The sequence below is a fragment of the Poecilia reticulata genome, linkage group LG13, assembly GCF_000633615.1.
Source record: "Poecilia reticulata strain Guanapo linkage group LG13, Guppy_female_1.0+MT, whole genome shotgun sequence".
Taxonomy (NCBI): domain Eukaryota; kingdom Metazoa; phylum Chordata; class Actinopteri; order Cyprinodontiformes; family Poeciliidae; genus Poecilia; species Poecilia reticulata.
This window is the reverse complement of record NC_024343.1, coordinates 19221270-19230132: the sequence shown is the minus strand read 5'-3', so window position 1 is coordinate 19230132 and position 8863 is coordinate 19221270. Positions and strand designations below refer to the sequence as shown.

At 39.8% G+C, this 8863-nt stretch overlaps 1 protein-coding gene across 6 annotated transcripts in view; it reads right to left on the bottom strand.

Moving 5' to 3' along the window:
• The window catches only part of LOC103474703 (muscleblind-like protein 1), a 72402-nt gene extending 64256 nt beyond the window's left edge, over positions 1–8146 (bottom strand). For 5 of the 6 annotated variants that reach the window (XM_017308333.1, XM_017308335.1, XM_017308336.1 and 2 more), the window contains exon 1: positions 1538–1684. The gene's annotated coding sequence lies outside the window, so the exon portion shown is untranslated. Of the gene's footprint in view, positions 1–1537; positions 1685–7859 lie in introns of those variants that run through there. The other variant, XM_017308334.1, reaches the window with a different exon arrangement.
• Positions 8147–8863: the final 717 nt, after the last annotated feature.

Sequence of the window (8863 nt, the reverse complement as noted above, 5' to 3'; positions counted from 1 at the left end):
TATATATATATATAGTTTTTCATATAATAAAACTGTGTAAAATTTTACACAATTTCCAAAGGAAGGTTTAGAGATCAATCAATCAAGTTCATTTGTAATAGCACATTTCAGCAACAAGACAGTTTAAAGTGCTTTACATCATAAAAACATAAAATTAGAAATATCACATAGTAAACAATTGGGAAAATCAGTGTCAGGCGTAGCATTTCGCCAAGTGCCATCATTAAAATCAACTTTTGATTTGAGTAAATTCATTCAATAAGGGGAAAAATAACCAGTGGTAAAAAAGATTTTTGGTTTGCTTTTTCAAACGCAATTTGTCCAAACATGTTTTTTGTTCCCTATTGGAAGCAATCTTATTATTTTGGAGCGGTCAAGCCAGAGTTCTGACTTGAACCTGATGAAGAATTTTTGACAAAAACTAAAGATTATTAATGTCGGTTCAAGTTACCAACATTAAAATAATCGGTCAGTAAATGAAAGAAGGGCTTGGTTGATGTAAATTTTCAACAAGATGTCCGAAAAAGAAACTTGATTGCTTATCTTTTGAGAGAAACAAACTTATAGGTTGAATAAAGATAATTCAAGCAATAATTAGGAATTTTAAAACAACTGAAATAAGGACCAACCAAAATGGCAAAGAGGAAAAGAAAATCTCAGCTGCTCGGTTGCTGCAATAAAAGATAAATGTAATTTAGTTTTTTTTTTTCTTTTCTACCAGAGGTGCCAACTAATGATGTCTAACAATAGATTTGTAGCACACCCGACCTCTGAACAGCATCTGGGAGGGGCCAGTTCAAAAAACAAGATACACCTTTCTAGGGCCATGATGTCCTTGCCCCACATCCTCTGCTTGTTTCTCAAGTACATAATCTGTAAAAGGCAGCTTTGTCATTTTATAACTTTACTTCCCTATTTGGAAAAACACCAAATCCTTTTTTTTCTTGTTATTTTACATTTTTAACTGATTAATTTATGCTTCCTTGGGAGCAAATCTGCAACTTTTCTTTGGTGCTTTTGATCCCTATAGGGCTTGCTTGCATGTCAGAGTATCACAGACGGCCAGAATGACGCTAGATTTTGAATCATTTCCTGAGTGCAGCCTGAAGTCTAAGGCAGCAGTCGTCTTGCTGGTAAGTTGGAGTAATGCAGTGAAAATGAAACTGTGCTTTTTTCCATTCATTCCTCCATCCGAAAGGATTTAATACAATTTGCAACAAACGCACAAATCAAACTGTTTTCTGGAGAAACTCATGCTAATCTCTGCATATTTTTTTTTTTTTTTTTTTGTACTGAGTTATTGTTTGTCATCTCAGGTCTTTGCCCCGTTAAAACTGCTCAAGTAAAACTAACACTGATTTTGGCTGTGAACTAATTCATTCAGACGCATCCCTTAGCATCCAGATCGCGAATAAAAGATACGACAGGACAGGATGAATAATAAAAAATAAAAAAAAAACATAATTGACATAGAGCTTTGTTTCAAAGTAAGCACATAACCCCAGACACATAAACGCAGTAAACAGTAAAGACTTACTGCCTCTCTGCACGGACTCATCTGACTGCTGCTGAGGGGAGAACGGGAAGCGAAAACCTCATGCTTGCTTCGCGGCAGTCCTCTCTCTTTCACTCCCTCTGTTACTCGCCCCTCTCTCCTCCTTCTCTTCTTTCCCTTCGCTTTCACCCTCCCCTGCCTCTCTTCCTTCCTACCCCCTCCTCCACCTCCTCCTCCTTCTTTTCCTCCCTCCCTCACTCTCTCTCTCTCTCTCTTGGCAGAGCCTTACTGTATTCAGCAACACCAGTCTCCATATAAGGCGGCCCCGCTAAACATGTCGCACATAATTTATCCACGGCAGGCAGCAAGTTCACCTTTCACAGCTCACACTTGGACCGCATGAAAAAGGAGAGAGAGAGTGAGTGAGAGGGAGAGGGAGAGAGAGAAAGAGAGAGAGAAGGACGGAGTGTTGTTGTTGTCCAACTTCAGCCACGTTCCACAAAATTTCACACTCGGTAAAGGTGCGCGCGCAACTGTTTTGAGTGCGCGCGTGTATTAAATGCTAAGAGACCGTGAAAACGCTACCTGGAGACCAGCACGCGGCTCAGCTACCTACATCGTTTCCCCGCCTCTTTGCATCCCTGCCCGTCTTTGCAGATGCTGTGAAAAGCTGTGTCCACCTACAAACCCACTTTTTCCTTTAAAATCTGACTGACAGAAATATAATAATAATAATAATAATAATAATAATAATAATAATAATAATAATAATAATAATAATAATAATAATAAAAAGAAAGAAAAATAACCCTTCAAGAAATATGTTTTTTTTTTTTTAAAGAGGATTTAAACGTCTTTGTTTTGTGACTGAAACGGGAAACGGCAGCAAGAAAAGGTGAGATGAAATAAAAGTGTCAACAAACGAGATCCCTGCAGAGTGCTTCCTGGTTGTGAGCATCAGCGCAACTGGCTGTGATGATGGCTCAGTTTCTGCGCTATCAAAAAAAAAAGAACCCTGCTGACCTCTCCTCCGCCTCTTTCTTTCTAACACACTCACAGAGAAACAAGAAAAAAAAAAGAAAAAAAAAAACACCATCCAGACAGCAGTTGCAAAACTGATGAAAACAAAAAGCGGTGAGTTACAGAAAAAGACAGATTCGGAGGAAAAAGAACAACAACAACAACAAAAAAAGAAATAGCAACTCTTTGAGTAGTGGTTCTGGCTGGTATTTTCCTGCCTCCTCCACAGCTTCGGTCCACTCACAGGACAGCAAGAGTCACAGCTCTGTTGCCATGGCGTCTAACTCCATCAAACGCTACGTCAGGTGCGTGTGTATGTGTGCGAGCATCTGTGACCGTGCCGGCGTTTTTTTTTTTTTKTTTTTTTTTTTCCTTCTTTTTCTGCTCATCAAAGTGTGTGTGTATGTGTGTGTGTGTGTGTGTGTGTGTGTATACGAGCTGCATGCCGGGTGGGTGTTGCCAAGTGATTCAGAGCCACATCACCGGTTGCAGTATATCAGGTTTGTTTGGGATTTATCACCGCGCTGGCTTTTGTGTGTACGAGATTGTATGGAGAGAGTGGAAGAGTAAGGTGTTGATTGAACAGCAGCCTGCAGCCTGCTCTCAAAAGCACCTATGATGAATCTCTGCGCTGCTCAACGTGTTAATGTTTAGCTCCAGCTACTATAAATATTTATCAGCTCGCTCATAGAGCCAGAGCAACTCACCGTGGGGCCCCCGCTTGTGTGGAAATTTAGATTTTCGCCCTGCATTGTCTTGTGCCCTAAAAAGGTCCTGCGGCTGCTTTGCAGGATTATGCTGAACTTTTAACAGGTTCACAAATGTGTGTTGTTGTCGTTAGTGTTTGTAGGAACGAAACAAATTCTAAAATATACACATATCTATACCAGCAATAACAGCCATAATATTCAATATTTATTATAGTTAATTTATTGTCGGTGACTGTGGAATAAAGATATCAGCGATTCATGCACATTAGAGAAGGCGCCGTGCCAACGCTACAGTATATTATAAAAACAAATTCAATAAAGTAGATTAAACCTTTAATTGTGGCTAATCACATTTAGAGCCAGCCCAAAGTATATGCAAACAAAGCAGCCGCTTGGGCTCCCCTGAGAGTGGGTAGCCTCTCGCTTGCACTATAGATGCTAAAACTTTAAATCTGTGATTAAATTTATTCAGAGCAACACGACTTTTAGACTTCAAAAATATTTCTGGAGAGTAAAATTGTTTCCATTTTGATTAGAACTTAAAAAGAATATGCTAGTAGAAACCATGCTAAGTAGAATACAAGAGACATTTATGATAAGTCATAATTTACTGTTGATGGACTGATGGTGTTTGTAATGCACACTGTGATCGGTGGTAACTGCCAGAGCTGATGGTGTAGTCAGGGTTAAAAACAGAGTGAACACACAACTTATTTACTATTCATTTATCAAATGATGTAAGGTCGGTAAGTCGAATGTCAGTGTGATTCTGTAAACTAAATCTATCTGAACCGTCTCTTGCATATTTAAAAGCAAATCCTTTCATTTGACGTTTCCAGATTTATAAAGACATAAAACTGTTTAGTAGCCTCCTTTCAGCCAGCTGACCAGCAGTGTGCAGCAACAGGTGGTTGAAGGGTAGACGTGTGTTACTTTTCAAACGGTGGAAGAACGTGATTAAAAAAGTTGATCAGCCCCAAATTTTGTTCAACAATCAGAGTAAAAATTTCACAAGAATCAAAATTAGTTACCGTTTTTCCTTTTTGTTTAATTCTAAAGCACATCATGCAACTTCACAAATAAAATACGGTTTGATAGTAACTCAATCTCTGCTCCGCTTTTAGCAAGCCCAAAGACAAGTCTCATTTTGTTGTCTCAAGAACAACCGTTTACCTAATTTACAAAAACATAAACAAATCTTAAAGATAGATACACCAAAAAGTTTTTTAAAAAAACCCCAAAAACCTCAGCTTCACATTCAGGGCTTACATTAACGGCTTTCCCTCACTTCACCGGACAAAATGGCTTTGGCAGGAACCAGAGAGTGCTTCGCAACACTTTGCAGAATTCATTCTCCTGAGAAATATTGCTGAGTTTTAATAATACAAATTCTCATTACACCTACGCTAATTAGCATTACCTTCCACACCAAACTGCAGCACACCAACCAGAGTTTTATATCTTCTTGGAGTGGCTGTATTTGTCATTTTGCTCCCTCTAAAACAATGCAGAAAGATGCACTTTTTTTTTTCTGCAACAATCGTAACGTGTAAAAAATAATGACGGTTATCTGTGGTCATGCCAACATGAATTGATATTATTTGTGCTTTAAAATGTTTAGTTAAATAATAGCACTCTCCCAGTGACAGGTTTTTAAGTCTAAAGCGAGAGACACGGTAATAAGGCGCCGAGGCACAGTGAAAGGTTTTGGACTTGCAGATAATTGCTGCAATTGCAGATAATTTAATGCGCACTAAGGTTCCCGCTCACCGCTCCGCTGATGTCTGTGTAAGAAACCGAGGACTTTCTCTCATTTACACTAGTTGGTGGCCCTCGTTCTGCTCATAGCAAAACAAAAGACATGCCCTCTTGAACACATGTCCCCTGTGTTCCACACCATTAAAGACAGGCACGAGGGGGAGGGGGGAACAAAAAAAAAAAAAAAAAGGTTTGAAAAAGAACAAAGGCAGGGCTAGTTTGGACAACGAAATCTGGTTCCATATATCATCCCCGATCCACATAAGCAAAGCCAGAGTTTGACTGAAAAGCAGAAGAAGTTCCACCGAGGGAGTTTTACAAATCGCACGGCTTGGAAAGTTCCTTCAGGGAATCCTGGTGTGATCCTGACAGCTTTTTAACATTCGCATCAGGCCAACGCTCTGTTCCTGAGTTTCTAATAATATGATCATGTAGGCTGCCTGTGTCTGCAACGTGTGCCGAAATCGAAAGTATTCTGCAGTTTTACTTCATGAGCGTAGTGGGGAATTATGGCGTCTGTCCATAGGCTAACCCCCAAGCTAAGCCCCAGCAGCAAAACGATTCAAAAACATGCTAAATTCATCTCTGCATCTTATCACTTAGAAATAATTGGCATGAATATTGTTTACCGGAGGAGTGCTGGACCGTCAAGATCGTGTTCGATCGGCCGCGTTTGCATTTCCTTAACTTTCATCAGCAGATAAGTTAACACATGCTTTCTAACAATGTTTTGTTCAGAATCATAAATGGCTTCCTTCACCATCTTTGGTAAACTGTATGTATAAAGAGGCTTGTGACATAAACAATATTTATCATTTTTTGCAGCAGCGTAACAAACAGGGAATATTCTAGAAAAATAAAAACTTTATAGTGAACAAATATTTGGTTTCCAGAACAATTCCTTTAAAAAAAACGAAAAAAAACCCCGAAAAAAACAATCTGTCTTTGAAATGAACCGGCGATCATTCACCCAATGACATGAACCCTCATATGACGATGGATGGACGGACGGACGGACGTCCGGATTTGTTCAAACTAAATCTTTGAAAAACAAGACTGAACAAAAGCCCGTGTTTACTTTGCCGCCATGCACTTTGAGGTAAATGGTGGAAGAGTTGAAAAAAATCCAAAGATAACTGGTTGTAAAATATCAGCAAATTGTTCATAGTGTGCCAACGTGGAAACTGTGAAATCAAATTTAATTCAATATCCAATGTATTTAAACTAGGAAGTGTTTTTGTTTAAAACTAAAATATTTGCCGCCAAAACAAATGGCATCCCTATGAATTCTTACAAAATAACTGAGTGTCATATCTTTACTGCAACCATTTATAGTCTTGTTTACTTGAAGTGCTAATAAGTTTAGAAGGAGTTGTATTAGGATGACTGGTTGGTTGAATATGAATACGTATTTCTGAACAACCAAGAATATAGAATCAATTGTAACATCAGAAAACATCTGGTAGCTAATTTTATCAGCTAAAAGAACTCAGACAGTGGATGGAATCTCTTCTATAGATAAAAAAATTAAATAAATAAAAAGTAGTTTCTCCATTTTGATTTGTGACAAGTGGATTTCTGCCAGTAAATTACCTAAAGAAGTTATGCTGTCTGTGCTGAACAATGAGGAAATAATTCAAAAGATTTCTTTTGGCTGATCTGAACAAGGAATGCATTCTAAAAACAGAAACATTTCTAGACACAAAGGGTTTTTGTCTATTAAAGTGCTTCCCATATGTGCATGAATCATTCTGCTGCAACATTCAAGGTGAAAATAAATCTCAGCTTCAATATGAAACCCACCGAATGCAAATCTATAAAAAAAAAAACATTCTGAATGCGAAGAGGTGTGTCACTTAAGAGAATGCTTAATTGGAGTAATTTAAGAATCATCGGTTTAATTTCTGACTAATCCCGCATTTAATTTTCTGCTGAGTCTCCTCATTACAGTGTCAAAGCACATTTTTATGGCACCGTCCCACAGGGGAGGAGACCAGAAATTTCTCATTTGGGTCCTGGAGTAATAAAAGTCAAGTGTCCCCTCCCCTAAGCTGCTGCAATCGCACTTCCCAGCCCGTCTGTGTCTCTGGCGCAACTGATACGGTCACGAGCCTCTGTGGCAGTTAAAACCACAAAATGACCCATAAAAGAAACGCCGTGGTTTTACCGATTAGCTCACGCTGGCGTGATATCTAAGCCTCCGCAAAAATAAAAATAAAAAAGGTAGAGAACGCGTGTATTTTAGCAGGCGATTTAATGCTGCTTCTGTAACCCGATCTAAGCGATTCCTTATGATTTCTGACATGAAAGTAAAACTTTAAAACGTGTCACTGAATCAGACGTGCTTAACTGTTAAAAGCCAGGTTTCAGTTTCTCAGATAATTACTTTTTTTTTCACCATCACTGTTCCCCTTTGACACAGAATTCACTGTTTTCCCAAAAGTTATTCTGTGACCTGAACTGGTCTTACATCTAATGTTCACACAAAACCTACAGAGCACATTCAAATCTGAATACAGTTAAACAGTATTTGCACTAATAAAGAAAAACAAAACCTTAAAAGAGATGAAGTGACACACACACAAAAAAAACCCTCTGAAATATTAAATCCATGCCAAATATTTTGATTGGCCCTTCTTCCCAGGATTATTGCTTTTCAGCTAGACAGAACGGAAACCGTCTGGAGCAACAGGCAAGGAAGTTGTCAGAATCATAACATGTCAAACATTAATAACGCCGTGACATCTGTGTGGAGCTGCAGAGAGCCACTCTCCCCCTCTCACTGGGCAGTAACAGACACACACACACAAAATAAAAAAAGGATCATCTCGTATAATCGGCAGCCGTCTGCAACGGTCGCCTCAGTTTCTCCTTACCTGCTTGGTTCTCTCTCTCTCTCTCTCGGTGTGTGTGTGTGTGTTTGTGTGTGTGTTTTCTCCTGTGCTCGCTCCACGTTCGCACACGCACACAACCCCTCAAACAGGAACTGATGAATCTGCACGACTTCAGCCCTGCAGCGTGCAGTGCATTATGGGGTTTCGCTCTCTCGGTCTCTCCTCTCCTCTTTCTCTCTCTTTCTCTCCCTTTCTCTCTCTCTCTGTTGGCAGTGTTAGAGGGGGATGTCCTCACCTCCTGTCTGGAAAGAGGAGGGCAAACACACACACGCGGTCACACAAGCACGATGCAGAAGAAGACTTGTGAAGATGACTGCCGCGGCTTTGGTTACCATGGCAACAGCCTCCCTCCATCCCCCCCTACTCCCTCCCCTCTTCATTTTTGCTCCTCTGATGTAGCTGAGCCTCTCTTAGTTAAGAGTGTTGTTTAAATCTGGAAAGAAAGTGAAAGTAAAACTTCTTTCTTTCTTTTTTTAGTCAGATAAACACTCGTCGCGCTCCTCTCCACTTGTATTTTGCGCTCCGTGTTTAGAGGTAAGCTGAGCAAGAGAGAAATGACAAAAGACTTTTGTTGACACGTTGATAACCAACTGTTGCTTCTGCCTTCTCAGATAAAGAGAGGGGATTATCGCGCAAGAGGGAGCAGAGATAGCTGCAGACGCTGCGTGTTTGTGCGCATGCAGATGCATGTGTGTGTGTGTGTGTGTGTGTGTGTGTGTCTGGGTCTGTGTGTGCAATGGCTACAGGAAGTTGGGTACAGTTTCTTCCAATGGTTTATTTCCTCTTCCTCATCGCTCCTTCTAGTGTAGAAAGCCTGGATCCCTAGAAGAACAGGATGGTTGATCTTACATAGACTTAGCTCGTCTACCTTCTGACCATATATGGTCAGTACGTTTCCAGTGACTGTATGAAATTGACATTTTCGAAAATACATTTGCTTAATGGCAACACGCCAATTTTGAAAAATACCGTTTGCTCTTTTAATA